Source organism: Lutra lutra, chromosome 2, assembly GCF_902655055.1.
Source record: "Lutra lutra chromosome 2, mLutLut1.2, whole genome shotgun sequence".
Taxonomy (NCBI): Eukaryota; Metazoa; Chordata; class Mammalia; order Carnivora; family Mustelidae; genus Lutra; species Lutra lutra.
Window position 1 is genome coordinate 188077235 of NC_062279.1, and position 22095 is coordinate 188099329.

Genomic DNA, 22095 nt, shown 5'->3' on the forward strand with positions numbered 1-22095 from the left:
GCCTTCCCAGTCTGCATTTCCCCAAAGCAAAGGCTGGCAAGGCCTAAAGCTGGATAAAAAAGTGGACTGTTAGAAGGAACACATCAAGTAAGATTTCCCTCTGTGCATCTAGTCCTTCCCCTTGTTGCTAAGTAAGTGGGTAGGCATAGAGGGAGGTCATGTGCCCTGTCAAGTCATGACTGCTCTTTAAGTCTGGGAAAACCAGACTCAACTTCATTTTTAGAACACCCCAATACTCAAGCTGAAGCTACATACAGCTTATCTAAACACTGAGAGAACTAACTGGGAAACAGTGTACCGCAGTGGAGATGATGGGGCTTTGCACTCAGGTAGACCTGGATTTGTTCTCAACCCTCAGTCTTGAACAACTTATTAGTCTTTTAGGTGTTCAATAAATGGAAGCTTCTAAGGAAATGGACAGTCCAACCACCTAGGATTATTTTAACGACTAATTGAATGTTTAGTTTTAAAGCTGAACTAATTATGATTAGATTTGTGGGGATACATAGTTTTAGTGGAAAAAGCATCAGTCAAACTAGTGATTTACCATGGTGGGCTATAAAAATTTACCACATATACTCAGTCAGTTGGCTGTATTTTTTTTTTTTTTTTTTTTTTAGAGAGAGAGGGAGTATGAGTGGAGGAGGAGGGGCAGAGGGAGAAAGAAGGAGAGATTCCTAAAAAGGCTCTACGCCCAGCATGGAGCCCAGTGGGGGACCTTGATCTCATGACCCTCAGATCACAACCCTGAGATTAGGACCCTGAAATCACAACCTGAGCAGAATCAAGAGTCAGATCCTTAACCAACTGAACCACTGAGGTGCCCCTGGATGGCTTTCTTATTAATTTATGGAATTAACTACAGCTTTAATCTGATAAGTCCTTAGTTGGCTTGAAAGAAGCAATGTGCCTGTCTGATTTTATAACCTTATAGCTATGGAAGAATTTGAATATAAATAAGGTTAATTCAAAGCTGTTTTTTATTTATTTAGTCTTGGGATATTGTTCACATAGTTGAGAGACATCATAGGAGATAAAACAGATTCTATATCACACAAAGGGCATGTTTTCTTTTTTCTGGGAACTCAGCTGGATTTCATTTCCTAGTCTGCCTTCCAATTAGGTTAGGCCATGAGACTGAATTTTAGCCAATGAATGAAAGTCTGAGGCTCCTCCTCCATTCTCTATTCATTGTCTGGTTCTGCGAAGTAAGAAATAAACTTCTATTATACTTCTGTTATATTAGAGCCATTATACAATTTGGGGTCTATTTGTTACAAAAGCTAGCCTACTCTAATTATTACATATATCCTGTTATCACAGACTGGAATTTCTTAAGGACTGTCTCTGATTTTTTTTTTTTTTGAAGATTTTATTTATTTATTTGACAGAGAGAGAGATCACAGTAGGCAGAGAGGCAGGCAGAGAGAGGAGGAGGAAGCAGGCTCCCCACCGAGCAGAGAGCCCGATGTGGGGCTTGATCCCGGGACCCTAGGCTCATGACCTGAGCTGAAGGCACAGGCTTAACCCACTGAGCCACCCAAGCACCTGGACTGTCTCTGATTTTTATCTATCTAAATATTATACCTCTGTCGTAACAAGATAGCCTACTGGGTTTCAAGAAGAAATAAAGATTGAAAAAAGGCAGAAAGAAGCACAGAAGATATTTTATAACCATGTTTTCTCAGCTGATACTGTTCACAATGTTAAAATTTCTTTTCAAGGTCATTGAAATTGTTTCCCTTCATGCCTGGTATGGAACTGACCAAATTATTCATGTGAGTGAAAATTACCATTGTGGTTGCTTCTGCCTCTGTTTTTCAGAATACAAAAAAGAGTTACCCAGCTCAAAGTAGAATTTCTAGCTGAAGGGGGAAAAAAAAACAATGCAGAGAAAGGGAGAGAGAGATTAAGTGGGAGTTCACTGGGTATTGACTGTGTGCTAAGGTAGTGAAAACTGAATAAAAGTCAAAATGTTAAAAAAGTGCTTTTGTGCTGCCGAGGGCTAGGTACATTGTCAAGGGAGAAGGATGAGACCTTGACACAAAGCAGATTGTGATTTTCGCAAATCACTAACATTCTCTGGACTCTGGTTTTCTAATTATGAAAGGGGGTCTGGCCAGCTGATTTCTAAGGTACCTTAGCTCTGAATATTTTACTCCAAGTTATGCAAGTGAGAATTTAATGTGCTGATAGCCTTACATTGGTGCTGTAGTATAGCAAATGTCAGAATCGCTCCTCTTATTCCTCTTCCTCCCCAAATACTCCATGGCTCATTAATATACATGCATGGCACCATTTTCCAGGGCTTGGTGGTGATGCTCAGTGACATCTTCTACCACTCACACGGGTAGGGCATCTGGGGCAGCTACATTCAATTTTAATTGAAACAAAGCAGAATAGCAGCTGTTTGGCATTCAAGGGAATTTTAAGCCTATATTCCAATTCCACCAAGGGAAGGAGCAAACACAAGTCAAAACTGTTTTAAGCCAGCCACTCTAAAATATTTAAGGCCATCTGCATTTTCTCTGTAAATGGCCATCACCTGGATTGTGCTCTCATTTTCCTTTAAAAGCAGAATTGACAGTGATTTATGATAGGATAAAAGATGCCCTGGCATGTAAAGTACTGAATTCTTAGCTCATCATCAGTACCCCTGCCATAATTATGAGTTATTTGTCTAAGCCTGATTTTCCATTATAGCTAAAAATATCATAACAAGAGATTCATGTTTTACATGGTAGGAGCAAAAGTGGATCTTGTTTTTCCATAGCAACATGCTTGGGCTTGATTGTGAAGTCTGAACCTAAAGGCATTCTGACTCAAATGCCCAAGCACTGCAGCTCTAATACTGTGGGAGAGCAAGCACGCTGGGTGATATTGTTCGGTATTTGATCCTGCCTGACTTCTGTGTCTTGGACTGTCAAAGGAGATAAATATAGTTGCCTTATGTCAATGTTCTCTTTAAAGTTAGATAATAACAATTCAGAAGCTCATGTTTATCCTGCATTTTGAGGCAGAGTACCATTTGTGGTCTGTGCACTGCTATCCCCTATTCCTTTTGCTGTTTCCTAACTCATTCATTCATTCATTCATTGAACAAATATTTCTTGAGAAACAGCTATGTGCTAGGCATTTTAATAGGTGCTAGAGATACAGGGGCATTTATTTATAAATTTATTCCCTGTTTTTACCATCTAGTGGAGAAAACAGACACTGAGCAAATAGTTACAAGTGCAGTAAATGAAGGGTATGGAAAGCAAAAGGGGGTGAGCCTGAGCCTTAATGATTGAGTAGAGGTTAGCCATGTAAAGTGGAAATTAGTTAGGTGAAGAGGGTAGAGGAGGCATTTGAAGGTGTAGCTTCAGCAAGTGAATTTATGCTGAATTTATTCAGCAAACATATGAGGGATCCCTTTGGGGACTTTGTTGTTTGTATATTGCTGGAGTATGAGAATAAATCAAAAAGGTACAAGTCATGTGGCTGGGACTTCATAGGGATCTGATCCCAGAAGCTCTTGGGCCATTTTTGGGAGTTCGAAGTATATTCTGTAGGTGAAAGTCATTAAGGGTTTAAACAGGTAAATCAGTTGGTCTTACATTTTAGAAGGATCCTCATTGTGGGAAATGGATGTGAGGGAATGAAAAAGAGAACAGAACTTCCATGAGAAACACTCTCTTTTCTGTGATAGCCGGCACAGCAAGGAAGAGTCCGTACAAGAATCTCATGATGAAAGGCCTGCCTGTGGTCCTTCTCTTCTTTATGCCTATTGACATATAACCATAATTCAATGCCCAGCCCAAATCCCACTTCCTTTATGGACCTTCTCTTTATCATTCCCAGAAATTGCCCTTTTCTTTGAAAAGGTACTTCTTGCCTGTTCTCTCATTGGATGTAGACTATATCCAGCTTCTAATGCTACTTACTCTTTTGTTCTGCAAATCTCTTTTTCCCTACAAAACTCTTGAAAGATAGGGAAATATTTCTTTATAGCTGTAGCATCTAAGAGCTTGAGGCCCAGAGAAATGAGTGCCTTCTTAGATCTCTTAGCTGCCAGTTTGTTATCCTTTCAGTTATCCAACAAGATGAGTATTTTTGTGGCTGATGATGATGAATCAGATAACCATGACTTTATGAGAGAAACGTCCTTTTATTGTAGTTTAATGGATGATGTTGTTCTTTGAGGATTAAAGAATGGTAATGTCAATTAGTACACTTTTTCATTAATTAACAAAAGGCCAGATAATGCACTTTGTGTTATTCCCCATATGAAAACTCAGCAAATTCTATTAAATATTTGAGCCCTAAGATAAAGTCATGCATCTAATGTAATAGCAGCTGTTTTACTAGATTAGGCCTCTCTCTCTCTCTCTCTGAGAACATAGCATGGGTGGACTAGTTCTCAGTTGGAGAGTAAAATAAGAAACAATTTCTTCTTCTCAGGTTAGGGGTGCCCTCAGTACACATCAACTGTCTTTAAAGGTTATCCTTCCTCTTCCTGTTCTTCCATAAATACTGATAAAATCTCATCCTATTGCCTTCAGATTCAGGGTAAAGGGTGGAAGCTCTGCAGAATGTAAATGATCTCTCCAACTAAGGGTACCTGGGAATTTGGGGATGACAAATCTTTTACTTAGATCTTAATGCTTCAAACAGATTGCAAGCTCCATATATATAGAGGCCACATAGGTAATGCAAATGAGTAAAGTTGGCTGGGTAGAGACTGGTGACTTAGACAATAAATGAATAAGATTTGCTACCATGAAAGAATTTGTATGAATTCTGTCAGGTTGTCTGATTATCCAAATACAGAAATCTGGATTTTTTTTTCTAAGATTTTATTTATTTAGAAATCTGGATTTTTATATGAAATACATCAATTTGGAATGAATGGCCATGGCTTTAAAAATTTAAAACTTTGTGCAGCAAATATGAAAATAAGCAAAACACTCTTATAGGTTGGCCTGAAGTCACATTAGTTTGTGACTCTGGCTTCAAAAATTCTAGAAACTTTTACCCGGTTACATTAGCCAATATACTGGCAATAATTTTAGGGTGCTTTGAGTGTGTCTCTGTGTGTGAAATATTATTCAGGATACTTTAATGGAACATATAGAAATTAATGGCATGTTTTGGCCCACAATAAACTTTCAGTCTAGTTGGAAAATATAAAACCACATATGAAATCATAACTAGTAGCTTAAGTTACTGTATAAATACGAAGTGAAGCAGTCTATAAATTAAATAAGAGTCCCTAGACCCAAACCCTTGGGGCCAAATTAGTGCCTTACCTGTGAATTACATAGTATGCTCTGGAAACCACACATCTTTCTGTAGTTAATTCAGCTCATTACAATTTTAATAATAGTTAAAAATCGAGAATCTACTTGATCCTCTTAAAATTTAAAACCTTGGCGTTATGACATCCAGTTTATATTTCTACCTCCTACATTTGCGGCAGTGACTACACATGATACTTGTGAATTAAATGTTTGTTGAATGAATCAATAATAAATTGGAGCCTATAGGGGTAATTGATCATTCCAAAACACAGTAGAAACTCAATACTTACTTGTTTAGTAAATGAGTGGATTCATTAAATGGAAAAGAAATGGTGCCAGATGGTAAAGAAAGAATTTCTGGAGAAAGTGACATTTTCAGTTGGTCTTTGATATGAGTGAATAGGATTTCTACACAGAGAGAGCCCTATGGAGGGCATTTTAGGTGGGGAACAGTTTGAATAAGATTATGATTACATTAATTACACTGATTTGGACTATGGAATTCCATTTTTATGCCATAGTTTTATTTGAATATGGTTTTGATGTGGTTCAAATATTGGATCTCAATGTTTTGTGTCCACACTGTTTAAGTAGTTTCTATTCTAAAACTTCGCACATTTAGGAATGAGCCTGTAATTGTCCAAGGAGATGAGGCTGAAGATGTGGGTCGTACCCCATTGTAATAATGTCTTTCCTCTATCCCCTGGTTTGATTAGATGGATACTAAGCAAGGGGAACACTTGAGAAATACTCATATCACTTGCTATGATGTTGATATTCTTTCAGATGTTTAATGTGGGAAATCAATAGTTATGGGGGATTGGGTTTTAGTCTTTTAAGCATTTCCCCATTTTCTCTGTATTCTGGTCGATTGGACATGCTCAAGAAGCCTCAGGGAGAACCCTGCCCTGGGGATGTTACCTCTTCCACATAATATGTCCAGCAAGGAGCTGGATTGAGAGAGCCAGTGACTGAGCTTGCAGGTGTTTTCTGGGTGCATTAGTGACATGGGGACCTTGTCAGCAGTCCATGAAGTCTGCTGTCCCTGAAATTTTCTCTGCTCCTTCTCTGATACCACAGCCTTATTCTAGGAACTTCTTGAAGTTCTTTGTAGAATAAAAGGATATTTACATGTCAAAGCCAGATCATTTTTTTGCTGCAGGGTTTTTCTTAGAGACTATGACAAGAATTTTTTTTTTTTAAGATTTTATTTATTTATTTGAGAGAAAGAGGTAGAGACAGAGAGAGAGAGCAGGGAGGTGAAGCCCATGCAGGAGGGAGAAGCAGACTCCCTGCTGAGGAGGGACCCAGATGTGGGGCTTGATCCCAGGACCCTGAGATCATGGCCTGAGCCAAAAGCAGATGCTTAACCTACTGGGCCACCCAGGCACCCCCATAACAAGAATATTCTAAAAACCCCCAAAAGCCAATTTATCAGTCAGTTGAAAGGCTTATTTTTTACTATAATTTTATATATTCATGTGAATTGCAAGTGATCATTCATTCTGCCAAACATCTTGTACTAAATGTGCTAATAAGCTAGCGAATCAAATATTTTCAAAGTATGGACATGTGTAACATTGATTTTCAATATTTGGATCACATCAATAATCCGCTCAAGGGAAACAACTTTATTAGGATGGATTTCCATATACCTTATTAATAGTTGACAGGCAAAACAACACTTGTTACTACATTCATTGCTGATTTATTTCCTTTAACTCTCTATACCCTCAGTCCCCCGAGTCCTTAATGACAATATTAGTAATAACAGAATTATAATATTCATTATCTATCAGGCATTAGTGAAGCCTTGCTTTTGGCTTTACATGGATGTTTCCTTCAGGTAATGCAAATGTTCTTTAGGTTATTTTAGGAAATTGATTATTGGTACTAGTTGAATGCAGGTAGGAAATAAATGACAGCCACCAACAGAAGAGGGAAGAGTGAAATGAGGAAGAGAGAAGAGGCAGTACGCTGTGGTGTAGAAGATGCTGAAAGAGGAATGCAGAGGGAAGAGGCTGAATTCTGATGAGCTCTGAACAGGATCAGTCACCTAACCTGTCTGGGTCTCATTTTTATCCCCCCATCTCTAAACCAGGGATAATGAAACTGTTCTCTCGCAGAAATATGAACAATTAGGTGGACACAAACATATTCTGATATACCAGGCACAGTGCATACCTAATTTAATCTCATAATAACCCCATAAAATAATCCCATAGTCCAGATGAGGAAGTGGTAAAGATGGTCTGCTGACTTGTCTGATATCACACAATGAGTGGCATCGGTTGTTATTCAGACCATGTTGGCTATTGCTACTAAACCACACTATCTCTGTGGTTTTTAACTAGGGAGAGGAGTATACCTGTATCATCTGGGGGAGCATATGGGTGGTTTGAAAAATTTCCTCCAATAATTGTTAGGCCCTTCTCTAGGTGATAATCTTGACCTGACATCCCTGAGTGTCTTGGAGGCAGACACAGCGGTGTTCTGCTCAGGCTGCTTCCCAACCTGGTGAGGGTTAGGCACCAACTCTCTTCAGTGATCCTCAGAACAACTTGCAAATCTGAAGCAACACCATTTCCTTCTTAATGGATTTCAAGTTTTCTTATGGATGTTTTCTATACAATGTTTATCAAAACTTGAATGTGGTCTCTTTAAGATCTATTTTAGAACAACAAGAAATTAAAAATAGGAAACAATGTTTACATATTTTTTAAGGTCAAAGAAGCCTCTTTCAAATAGGTTGTCAGGGTTGCTGAGGAAGTAACAATGGGCATTGGTGCTGTTTACTAGCTGAGGTGCCAAAGACATCTAGCTGTCAAGAAATGTGTAGGATGTTGGTCAAGCCTGGAGCCTCTGACACTGAACACCCTGCAGAGGATGCCACTCCAATGAGCATGCATCTGCCTGATGGTACACTGCCTCTGTGAGAAGGGATTTCCATCCATTTTTCCACTGAAAACAAAGCTTTCATTACAGTTGAGAAAAGGGCATGGGAAAGTTGCCAATGATTTTCACAAGGGATGCAACCTGAGTGTTATATACATTAGAAACTTTGAAAGATCATTTCATTTTGGATTTTGACAAACCAAAAGAACTGGTAAATTTAAATACAAAGAAAATAACCTTACCTTAAGCACTATTGAGGGTAGGTCTGAAAACATTGGAATGGGCCAGAGATATGGCTTCAACCCTCCATGGCCTTTGTTTTTTTCTTCTCCATTTTTTCTCCCTGTTCACTGCTGTAAAAGTTAACTCTAATATCCTCTATATTCTCATCTATAAGGAGAGCCACTAGGTGATAAATATGCAAAGTTAGATAATTTACATTCTTTTGTTGATGGATATTGGACATAGGGGAGAATGCTTGCAATCTATGGATACCAACTTCTTAGGAGCTCCTGAATCCATTTGAGACTTTTTTGGATCTCCTGAGTAGGTGCCATGTGTCAGACCATGCCCAGAACCTGTAAGACAGTGACAGGATACAAGCATCCTCTCTGGAGATGAGAATCCTCCATGTGGGCAGAAGGTAACATTATTATTATTATTATTATTATTATTATTATATATTTTTAGCTCGTTAACCCCTATTTCCTGTGTAAAAAGCAAAAATACTTTCCCTGTTTGTTACGGATATGTATTGTCATGGTGACAGAGGTAGACATGCTGAATGGGCAAAGGATTGAGAAAATACGGGAAAGGGTCTTTAAGAAAAGATGTTTCCACAACTCTGTCAGAACATACCCTTTGTTGCTGAGCCTAACGCATTGCATTAGCACAGCCTCGTTGCAAACAGGCACCTTGTGTAGAGTAAGGTATGCTAATCATTGGCAGAATTACAGTGGCCCATGATTCCAGGGAGGCTTAAACCACCAAAGACAGGCTCAGGTTGGGCAGCCTCTTGAGAGTAGAACACAGATAAAGCAGTTATTAGTATCATTTGGATAGATCAACAGGTAATAAGTTAAACTCATTCCTTTTCAACTAATTTCTTTGATCTTATGATGGAGTTCTATCATTCTTTCTTATTTTCCATCCCTCCCACACTTTCTCTGTTGCTTTTTCCTGACTTTCTTTTGGAGGCATTCTGATGATTATTTGAAACATGTGCTTGTAGAGCGCATCACGGCTTTTGTATAAACTCTTCCCTTTGTCTGCTCATCCCGTCTTTCCCTTCACCTAGTCATGTCCTACTTGTGCTTTGGATCTCATTTCAGATGTCATTTCTTAAAAGAAGCCTCCTTTGACACCTCCTCCACTCTATCTTCTAATTTCCCATCAGGGTACTTGTGGTTAGTAATTACAGTTTATGGGAGAAATAAAGTCTTCCCACAAGAATGTAGATTTCACGAGGGCAGAGACTGCTCCTGTTTTGTGGCTACTGACAACCTACCATCTACAATAGTGTCTGCCACATTAGAGGTTCCAGAAATTTTTATGAAGGAGTCAAAGCAATGTTGCATTACACCTACTAAGCAATATTCACTGAATGCTTAACAACTAGCCATGTATTAAGTTCTGGGCCATACAGAGAATTTAAAAAGAAGCAGAAGCACAGATAATGTTTCTAAAGAACTTACAACTGGTTTGGGAAAACTAGTTCATCAGGAGAGCTATTTTGTAACTTTTAAAAATTCACTGATTTTTTTGAATCACACTGCTTCAAAAATCTTAAGTAGTAGTAGAATAATATTAATGCTAAGTAATAGAAGTGTAATAATTAGGAACAGAATTTATATCAGGTATGTAGGAAAATTTCTACAGCCTATAAATTTCTACAGTTTTACATTCATTTTTTTGTATTCTGTTCCCTTCTTTAGACTTATTACGAGTACAACTACATGATCTTCCTTTCTTATTTTTCTCATCACCATCATGTCCTTGCATTTATTCTGGTCCTATCTGTACACTGTTGTCAGAAGTAATTTGAAAAATAACTAAAAATTCTGGGAAAAAAATATCCATGTGATGCTTAATGTTATAGACCAAAATAAATCCAGAGAGTTTAAAAACAATTTTTTAAAGGTAGAGAGAAATAGAATTGGATAGTTGTTATTGTTGGTTTTTTTTTTTTTTTTTTTAGATTTTATTTATTTGACAGAGAGAGAGAGAGAGAGACAGCGAGAGAGGGAACACAAGCAGGAGGAGTGGGAGAGGGAGAACAGGCTTCCCGCTGAGCAGGGAGCCCAGTGTGTGGCTCAGTTCCAGCACCCTGGGATCATGACCTGAGCTGAACGTAGATGTTTAACAACTGAGCCACCCAGGCGCCCCTAGAATTGGATAGTTGTTAAAAGCCTGCAAAAGAGATTGATTTTCTCTGTTTTGGAGTGAGAGAAGAAATGATAAGGAATAGACCTATAGATTTTATTTGATAAAATCCTTAGTTGTCTTACCAGAAAAATGTTAAGTATAGCCAGTGTAGAGTAAATATCCCCAAATGTTAATTATTAGTGTTTTATTACTGCATTGTAACAGTGAAAAAGTATGACAAAGCATGAATAGTTTTATTTTTTAATTTTTAAATTTTTTGCTAAGATGGAAATGCACTTTTTAATTATTTTCTAAGAACATTTTTTTACTTGATGCATACCTCAGAATACATGGTTCTAACAAATATATAAAAAAATTTTCCATTCAAGAACAATAGAATAAACATTTTCTTCAAGTATATACAGAAGAATTCCCCAGTTAAATCACATAAAAGAGACATAACAAACATTACAAATATAAGAAGACTGAAATTATACATATCAAGTATATTCTCAATGACAGGGGTACAAAATTAAGGATCAACAATAAAACAAAGCTGGAAAGTCTTTGATGTAAATATTAAATATTTAATAGGTCAATATTAAACAACACAGTACTGCACAAGCAATGGGCCAAATAAGAAATCAAATGGCAAATCAAGCTATGTCTCAAAACAAAAGGAAAAGAAAACACAATATTCCAAACGTATGGGATGCAGCAAAAGCAGATAGTAGATGTGAAATTTGCCATAAATGCTTGAATTAAGAAAAAGTTCAAATAAACAACATTACACCATAAAGAACTAGAAAAAGAAGTTTACTAAAGAAATAAAAATCAGAAAAAGTAAAATAGAGATCAGAATAAACAATAACATAACCTTGAAAGTAATGATCAGTTTTTCCAAAAAAATAAGCAAAATTGGCAATACTTTTACATTAAGGAAAAACAGAGAAGGCTCAAAAACTACAATGAGAAATGGAAGAGAAAACAACAGATAGCCACAGAAATACATAGTGTGATAACAGATTACTATAAATAATTATATACTAACAAATCAGATAACTTAGAAAGAAACCCCAGATAATTCCTGGAAGTGTACAGGTTACCAAAGTTGATAATGAATCTTGAATCCAAGAAATAGGAAATCTTCTTAGATCAGTAACAAGCATGAAAGTTGAATTAGGAATCAAAAATCTCCCAGCACACAAAAGCCCAAGACTACAAGCCTTCATTAATGAACCCTACCAAACATTAAAAAAAAAAAAAAAAAAATAGGGGCACCTGGGTAGCACACTAGGTTGAAGGTCTGACTCTTGGTTTTGGCTTAAGTAGTGATTTCAGGGTCACGAGAGCACGCACGCTCCATGTTGGGCTCCACGCCAGCGGGGAATCTGCTTGGATTCTCTTGTTGTCCCTCCTGCTTGTGTGTATACTCTCTCTAAAATAAATAAATAAATCTTTAAAAAAATTAATGACAGTCTTTATCTAAATCTTACAAACAATGGAACAGAGGGAATATATTTAAAATCACTCTGTGAGGCCAGCATTACCCTGATACCAAAGCAGGATAAAAACAATATAAAAACAAAAAGGTCTAGTTTGTTCAATATAAGTATTGCTGCTCCATCTTTCTTTTGACGTCCATTTGTGTGATAAATGTTTGTCTACTCCTTCGCTTTAATCTGTAGGTGTCCTTAGATCTAAAGTTCATCTCTTGCAGGCTGCGTATAGATGGGTCTTATTTTTTATCCATTCTGACACCCTGTGTCCTTTGATTGGAGCACTTAGTCATTTACATTCGAAGTATTATTGATAGATATGTATTTATTGCCAGTTTATTACTTGTTTTGTCATTGTTTCTGGAGATTTTCTCTGATTCATTCTTGTCTTTGGCACTTTTAGTCTCTCTTTCCCACTCAAAGAATCCCCTTTAATATTTCTTGCAGGACTGGTTTAGTGGTCACAAACTCCTTTAGCTCTTATTTGTCTGGGAAACAATAGTTTTACTGAAGAGTTCATATTCCTAATAAGTGGGCAAAAGACCCTATCGATGTAATGTACAAAAGAAGAAATTTTAGAAAACATATAGAAAAGATATTCAATCCCCCCCCAGATTTGCCTTTTAAGTTTAATGAATAGGAGAATTTAAATATAACTGATAATATCGCAGTACAATTGGAAAGGAATCCAGAAGTATGCTTGAATGATAAACCATGCCAAGAAGTCACCATCTAAAACATTGAAAATCCATGTTCCAAAAGACTTCCAACATAGCATTTTTTTCCTATTGGTGGAAAACTAGAAGCTACTAAAAATCTAACAACAAAAATGACTAAGTAGAGTATTTTTTATCTATGTGCCCATTGTTATAAAAGACAAGATATATAATATAATTTTAACATTTCAATTATATGTACAAAAGATGTTAGCTTTGGAAAGTGATGTGGCAATATTTATTATAATTTAAAATATCTCCTGGTCCATTACTTTTACTTCAAGTGTATATTTTACATACATGTACACAAACATGTATGTACCATGTATACACTGCTTGTAGGTGTATAGATTTTAAGACAAAAAAGAGATACAACCTAAATATCTAACAATAGGTGTGTGGTTAGATTAATTTTTTATTTCCTTGTGTTAGAATATTATGTAGCCAATCAAAAGAATGATTTACTAGCATGGAAAAATTTCCAAAATGTATTGTTTAAGCTAAAAAAAATTAGTTGCAAAAAAAGAAATCAGTTACTAAATAATGCATATAATATGAACTAATTTTTCTTAAAAAAACCCAAAACCAAGCTATATGTTAATAGTTTCAACACATGGGTATATATAAATCCATAGAATAAATTAGAGAATAACATACCAAGAGATTAACAGGTTTGACCTCTGGGAAGGGTGGTGATGGTTACGAGAAAGGGAAATGTTGGGGATTTTCATTTATTACTCTCTAGGTTCTTTTGGAACCCAGTGTGGTGCTTGAACTCATGACCCTGAGATCAAGACCTGAGCTGACGTCAAGAATTATGCCTAACTGACTGAACGACCCAGGTGTCCCCTGTATTGTTATTTTTTAAAAAACAATATGCTTAAAATAATGTTTTTCTTGTATAATGTTAAAAATAATGTAAGAACAAAAGCTAAAACATAGAGAAGTAAAAGAACAATATACTCAAAACAATACTCATTATTTTAGGTAGTGAGTTTATGGGCAATTTCTTTTTTTTTTTTTCCCCTACAACTACTATATGGTTAGACTCCTTTTATATTTAAAAATTCAGAAAGAAAGAACTTGTTAGATACAACTTTTTCCTTGAGACAATGGCTTGCCTCCAAGGTTTTATAACATTTAGTGGGAAGAAAATGGGGAGAAATCTATGGTTATCACATCAGGAATTATAAAATTCCTCTAAAACAGTATAGTTTTAATTTATGTAAAATGAAAGTTCACATAATTTCAAGCTACCCAGTCCTCCTCCCTATTTTTGTTAGTAGGGAAAGGGTTGGGGTAGGGCAGTTGTCATGTAACAAACAGTAGAGATTTTCAATTCTCATAAGGTTGGGGATCACTGCTTTAAGAACTAACCATCTAAGATGACATGTGACGGAGACAGTTATATATATATATATATCTATATATAGATATAGATATAGATATCTATATATAGATATAGATATCTATATGTATATAAAGACATGCAGACAACTGTACAAGTATTGAAAAAATGAAGTATTTGCATTATGCATGAATAATATATCTTTGTGCACATCTCCTGGGTGAACTTATCAAGTTTTCTTTCTCCTGGCTGCTTTGGTTTTATTTTCAAACCATTTCTACCCAGGAAAGTCTTTGTGTATTGCTTTGGACCCTCTGGAAACAGCTGACTATGACATACACTTATCTCCTACTCCGTATATCTAGGGTTTTCTTGCCCCATAATTTTTGCTTCCTGATTTGTTAGTTTAATTTAAGCTGGGTGCTGACTGGATAAAGATGATTCTGTCTACCTTAATGTTCTTTCTGTCATCTCCACCACATTCTGGCACCTAATAATGGCTAAATAATTTACAACTACTACAGGAAATATTTTCTGAGACTTCACACATACACTGGTTTGAAAACACTCTTCAGTAAAATCCAAATGGTTGAATTCACTCCTAACCATACTGTTTTCAAATAACAAGAACAAAAGCTAAAACATAAAGAAGTAAAAAAGCTTAAATACTCAAAAACAGTAATGGTTGTTTTAGGTTATTATAAGATTAAGGGTGATTCTCCTCTCCCTTTTTCCCCATAACTCCTATAACATGGTTAGATTCCTTTTATATTTAAAATTCAGAAAGAAAGTTCCAGAAATGAAACAATCAGCAGTTGTTTGCTTTAAAAATAATAGTTGCGGACTGAATCAACCCCTAGAGCCTTTCCTCACATGCCTCTGTTTTGTGTTGTAGAAACTGCCTTAGATTTGTGTGCTGCGTTTGTTTTTTCATGTTAATATTTCTCAAACTGCATGGAAATTCCAGCAAGGGTTTTAATAATTCAACATAAAGGAAGAATAATATTATAGTTGAAAATTAGCCTCAGAAAGGAGAATACAACCTTTTTATACAAGAAAAATAGGAAGGGTGAGAAGAAGCCAAATTAGCTGAACAAAGAGCTGCGTAATGACCTGATGCGCAGATAGGAATGTCATGTAAATTGCAAACTAGAGAGCTCACTGAAGAGTATTGTGGAGACAATTGCCTTTAAGTGTAAAATCAGAAGAGTTAGGGCAAGATACAGGATGCTACCAGCGAGGCATTAATAGGGAATGTTTCAGAGGTTTATTCTCTCCACATCTCTTTTAAACTCAGGTATATAGGAGACCTCCAGAATGTGTGGGCACAGTGAGAGTATTGGAGACCATTTCTCTATACTGCCGCTGTTGCTTCCGGTGGAAGCAGATGGCTCACTTCCCGGACCCAAGCGCTGTGTTCTGATCCTGGGCTGCTGCTGCTGCTGCTAACTCCCAGCATTCACAGCATTACCAGGAGTCAAAGCCAGTCCTCTGGAAACGCTCCTTGAAACCCAGACTCAATCCTGGGCAGCACTGATTCCTCCACACCCATGCGTGGCTCCTGGTTGAATAAAAGAAAGAAAATGGCGAGTGACCATAACATAGAGCTCACCTCTCTCTTTCTCCTTGCTTTACCCAGGGCTGGAGTGGGATGATAGTACAAGCCAGTTTCATATTTGGAATTTCAGGCTCTGCTGTATTTTTTGTACTTTCCTTCATGGTAGGCATTTCCTATCCTACCCCTAGGAGCCCTGGTTTCATCCTTTCTCTCCTTACTCTCTTTTTGAAAAAAGTATGTTCACAGAAAAAGATCTGATAAACTCACTAACTCCAAGGTACATTTCCAGTAAAGTTTGAATTGGGCTCCCCTTACTGGTGTGTTGGCGGTTTGCTTGAAAGCAAGGCATTTAGGGGATATTTAACTTTGGAATTTTTGCAACTGTTTGTTCAGTGATTCTAAGACTATTCACTCCAAATCACTTTTTTTTTTAAAACAAATCACTATTTTTATTAAACTCCCCCTCTTATAAATCATGTATTTTTAGAGACTTTTCTTACCAAAATGAACTTATTGTTTCCCCACTACTGATTTCATCGACAGATGTAATTTTAATCAAAACACCAACTTGTGTTAAGGTAAGTAGTTTTATATCGACCTGGTTTACCTACAAGGGCCAATATGGTTGAATGAGGAGAAATGCCACTAAGAAGTACATGGATATCTCAATAGAAGATATTTCCCTTGTAATCTACATCTAATCAATCATCTAATACTTTAAGCCCTACTTCCAAAATATATCCCACATTTTCCTACTCCTCACCAAAGCCATAGTGCAAACTTTAGCTGAAGACAATGTAATTTCTTACCTGAAATACTACAGAAGCCTCCTAATTATTCCCCCTGCTTCCACATTTTAGCTCACCCCCTTCCACCCCATTCTTTAAACAGTAGCCAGAGTACTGGGTTCAAAGGTCAATTCAGGTCACATCACTCCTTGCCTAAAACTTTCCAGTGGCTTCCCAATGCAATTAAGATGAAATCTAAAGTCCTTTCCAAAAGACAGTGATCTGTCCCAGATTTCCTCTGTGATTTCATCTTCTGGCACCTCCTTTCCTCATCTCCTAGATTCCAGCCACAATGGCTTTTTCCTTATATCTAAATAGGAAAAAATTATTCTTATCTCATGGCCTTTGTCCCAGCTGTTACCCTACCTGGATTGCTATTCTAATCTTTATGGGACTATCTCTTTCTTAGGACTTCTGTTTCAGTTCATTCCCTCTTCCTAAGAGAGGTCTTCTCTGACCCAGCCTTTCCCTATCTCCTATTCACTTTAACTCACTGTCCACTCTGTTTTTCAGAGCTTTGCTCTTGGCTGGAATCATCTCATTTACCTCCTTATGTGTTCATTATTTGTTTCTGCTCACCAGACTCTATGTTTCACGAGAGCAGGGACCTTGGCTTTGCTCAGTGATTGCTGCAGTTGCGGGGCCTAGAACATTGCCAGCCACTTAGTCAATGCTCAATAAATACTTCTTGGATTTGAAGAAAAGTACCATAAAATATACAATGTAATTTGCACAGCCACAAAGTATTAGTACAAGTCATCAGATTTCTTTTATAAGCTACTTGCAAAACATAGAGCAGGATCCGAAAGCAAGATGTTTTGATGAAATAATTAGTTCAAATGAAACGAGGGAGATTTATTTTGAGCCATCCAGGAGTGAATGGGCCTACATCATGGTTGGTGAGATTGGGTTGGTCATCATGTAGCAAAATAAACATCAGTCAAATTGGAGGTTTTAGTATGTTGCATTCTCTTTTATTAAGACAGCAGTATTTTTAAATGACTTGAAGCTTGCAGTTCTGTTACAGTGACTCGTCAACTTGAAAAATGTGTTTCTTCAGGGTGGGAGGAGAGTTTTAACTTCATAATTCATTTGTTGCAATGTTCATTTATTAAAGCACAGCTATATTCTCTTCTATTCTTTCCCTTTTGTGACATTATGCCTGCTTCCTCTTTTTATATACTTTATGCGTATATGTGCATACATCATAAATAAATTATGAAATACAGTTTATATTAGTAGAAAGAGCATTTTTAATATTTTTTATGTCGAGCAGAGCATGCTTTCTTATATTGTATTATAATTTGGCTTGCAGTTTTAAAATGTGGAAAAAATATGAACACAAAGGACATATACTTTTTTTCCCCTCCTTATTTATGGCTCAAACCAGAATTTCATCGAATTCGTGTGTAGACATATGACTAGAACAAATTGGGGAATACAGCTCACAGAGATCTCTGAATTAATTGAATTATTCAGTTTCATATAACTCAAGGAAACAACAGATCCCCTGTGGGGTAGAAGGTATAATCTATGCATTTATCTCTGTGTACTACCCTTCTCACTAAGGTTCTATTAAGCCGCTGCAATCATTAAGCTAGTGTGCAAACCACCAAATTAAACAAAGAGGCTCTTTTTAGAGAAGGGGATGAGAGACAAGGCAAAACATTTTTTAAAATAAAAAATGACTTTTCCTCAAAGCTCAGAACAGTAGCAGAAGGCTTTAAGAACATAAACATAACCAATCTGTCTATTCCAGGGGATAAAGGCTATGTTTCTTAAACATAAAAGAACAAAATTTCTGAGTAGCAAGCAAGTTGGAAGCATTTGCATAATGGATTCTATTTACATAAATTACATTGCTTATAGCACTCATCTGATAAGACTTGGCAAAGGTGGAAGGCAGAAGTGGAAGTGGAGTGAAAAGGAAGTGGAGGGGTGAATGTATAGTTCTAGAACTCCTTTTAGCATTTACTGACTTTTCTGCATTCTTTGAAGCCCGTGCTTCTTTAGGGGCTAATACGCAAATTTGCCCCAAGGTTTATAATGATGAGTGTCAAGAGGAATTAGATTTGGTCATTCCTGACCTCTCTGTACCCCATGCCCCTGTTTTGTATTTTTTTTTTTTAATAAAGGTAAAAATGAGTGCACCTTTCAGCTACTGGAGCATGTTAACTTCCGTATTGGGAAGATGACAGCCACTGGCTGTGAATTTTCTTGCCATAACCACCAAATGAAAATGTCAGCAATGAATCTTGCTGCTAAGTGCCAGACTTTCTTTCTCATATGCACCATTTCCCTTGGACCAAATAGAAAATTTCAGTTGTTTTAACAAAGGTCCAAAGCAAAGAACTTATTTCCAATGGAAAACATGATAGCTCACAATGTACATTCCTTTCAAAAATGGGTAAATATTGGGGGTATTTAGTGGAAACTTAGCTACATCTACATCAGGATCTGAAGTTCATGAAAGACTTTCCGGCCTCATAGATATCTGGATGTAGAAAATTTAGTGTAAGGCAGTTATTGCCTAAGAATGTTTTGGCTTTCTGTTCCTACAGAACCAGGGATGCTTCCGGTGAGGGAAAGATGTGAATGATGGAGGGAGTTGGTGTGTAAGGGCCTGTTTAGCCAGAGTGATTCCATCCAGTTAAACAGTGATTTTGTTGTTTATGCAGTAAAACTTAAACTGACCCTGCTCCCCCCCGCCCCCCAAGGGAACTTACTTAAAAGCAAGTCCCAGAAACCAGTAGAATATGGTCGACCAGTCCCTGATAACAGAGCCCGAATGCAGGGATGAGTCGGGCCAGGTGGAGACATCCAATCAGTGGGGCGAGCATACTGTCTCCCTAGCTACCAAGGAGTGTGGGCCCTGCCTTTTGGGTGACTTTTGGGCTCCAATTCTGACCAAGGTGATAAGCTAGTTCAAATAGCTACCATGGGGTGAATTGTAATTCAATTGGCCGCCCGTGTGTGACCTAGCATGACTGTGTAGCTTTCTCTGTGTGTTGCAATCTCATTGGCCACCTGTGTGTGGCCAGGGTCAACCACACGGTCTTTGCTCTATAAAAGTCAGTCTGTGAGGCTGGGAGGGGTCACCCTCTTACAGAGAGGCCCCGAACGGTCGGTTTGATTCTCGGTGCTTGGCGCAAAATAAAGCTTTGCTTGACTTTTGCTTTGTATCAGTCTTGCTCCTTTGATGACAGACCTATCATTGGGGGACCTTTCAGGTGGCTTACATTCTGCCCTATCTTCCTAACTCAGGGTCTTTGATCTGATGAGAACTGGGAAGAACAGAACTTATTCTTCAAGTTCCAGACTGCAGAATTCCATAGGCATTGACATATACTAATTTCATTTATAATAAGCTTGGTCTTTGCAAATATGTAAACCTTTGGCCATGCTGATGGGATTATTTAGGAATTTGTTTGGCTGCAGTTAAGAGCTTACCCAACCAAGCATGGGTTAAGCAAATTATTTATTTTTATATCATAACAAAAACTCTAGAACTGTAGAGTTTCTGGTGTTGATTCAGCTGTTGATGAGAAACCCAGGCCTTCTTTTTCCATTTTTCCAGTCTAGCATTCCTAGTGTGTTAGCTTTAATCTTCATGCTTTTTGCTTCAAGGTTGTAAGATGATTTCCACAGCTTTAATATGTGGAAACCTCATTTGATCCAAGAAGGGAAGTGGGGAAAATGGACCAAACCAGTAGCATCTGCCCTTTTCTATCAGAAAAGAAAGAACTTACCCCCCAAAGTCATCCCCTGTACCCACCCCTTGCCCCCGCTATCTTCCTTTCAAGGACTTTTTCCCCCCTTCCATTTGCTTATGTTGCATTGGCCAGAACTGTGTGAAATAATTACTCTTACCTGTTAGTGAGGCTGGAGAAATAAATATTTAGCTTGTACTGGCATCTGATGAAGAGGTAGCAAGGGAAAGTGTACTGAGTGAGCCCAAGCTATAAGGTTGGCCATAGTTACCAAAGAATTCTAATACTCTGAATAGGTACACATTGTTCTACAATTCAAGGTCAGGAGTTGATGCTCTTTTGAGTAGTCTAGGACCAGTTGTAACTTTCCTTTGTCCACTAATTCCTCCTTGCCTTTTAAACAATGTACATAACTCCATTCTTCTTCTGTTGCCTTCTTGGAAGGATGACTGTGGTTCTTGATGGGTTACTTTCTGCAGAAAGCTGAAATGTGATTCTAAATACACTTAAATTGAGGGGATAGTGGATACAATTTTAAATAGAAAAGAAGATATACTGCTTTCAGTACTTACATAAGTTTTGTTGTCACAATTTTTTTTTTTTAAGATTTTATTTGTTTATTTAACAGTGAGAGAGGGAATGCAAACAGGGGGAGTGGGAGAGGAGAAGTAAGCTCCTTGGTGAGCAGGGAGCCTTGGTGAGCAGGGGCTCAATCCCAAGACCCTGTGATCATGACCCGAGCCGAAGGCAGACAATGACTGAGCCACCGAGGTGCCCCTTGTTGTCACAATTTTACAGTCAGTGAAAATCTGGGAGGAGGAATGTTTGCCAGTCTGTAAACTGCTTTAAATTTTTGACTTATCAACACACTTCTCCATCATTTCTTCTCTCTTGCCCTGAAAACATTCAAAACACTAGGGTAGAAACTCTTGAAAACATTTATTCTCTTCTATGAAGAATGCACATGAGGAAGCCCTTAATCTGAAATTTCACTCAAGTCACAAGGCAAACCCTGTGGGACATTGCACCATTCCCAGCAAAGCCTTTCCAACCAGTGCTGCAAAAAGAAACCAATGAATCTTAGAGTGAAAAGACAAATACTTCTCGCTCCTCCTTGGCATGAAGCAGGTGGCTGCCAAGTAAAGGTAGCTGGCAGGATTCCCAGAGACAGGGCTTGGGCCACGGGTTGGACAGAGGAGAAGTTGGCATCTCATTATTTCATTGTCGTGTGGTTGCTGGGCACACTGGCTGACATGCAGAATCAAAGTAAAAATTACTACTGTCAGAGAAAGGATACTAATGGCAGTGACTCTGTTCAGTCCTTCAGTGTTTTCCAGGGACAATCACCTCAATTTAGTAGACCCGCTTCTAGCTGCATTAACCCCCCAGGAAGGTGGTTGGAATCTGTTTCCTGAACTGGTGACGCTGGGTGATTTGTTTTAATAATGGTTTGAGGGCCAGATGAATTAGTCACTGTCATTCCAGGGAGGAGGAGGAAAGTATATTCAAAAGCATCACCATATTATGCTTGCAGGGAGAAAACAAAATAAGGCTTAAAGCCAAAGAAATAAAATACTCTTTTAACTCTTTTGAAAGAGAAAACGTAGGAAATGTACACCATGGGTGGACCCTAATGCAAAAACATCAAAGAGGTGAAACATTCACTCATCATGATATTTATCAATAGAGGTCAATATTTGGGCAATTAGTACTTGTGTTTATTAGTCTCAGCAACTGCCCTCCCACCCTCCACCACCATTTTCCTCTATTTTTCAGTATTTCTTTTTATTGGGAATACTGACTGGGGACATCTGAAAACTTTCAGGGCTATAGTGACCAAATGAGCAGAGATAACCAAACAGTAGGCAGTGATTTACATCCCTACAGGTTGGGTCTAGTGCTGTAGAGACGTTTGTTGTGGCTCAGATGTTATCT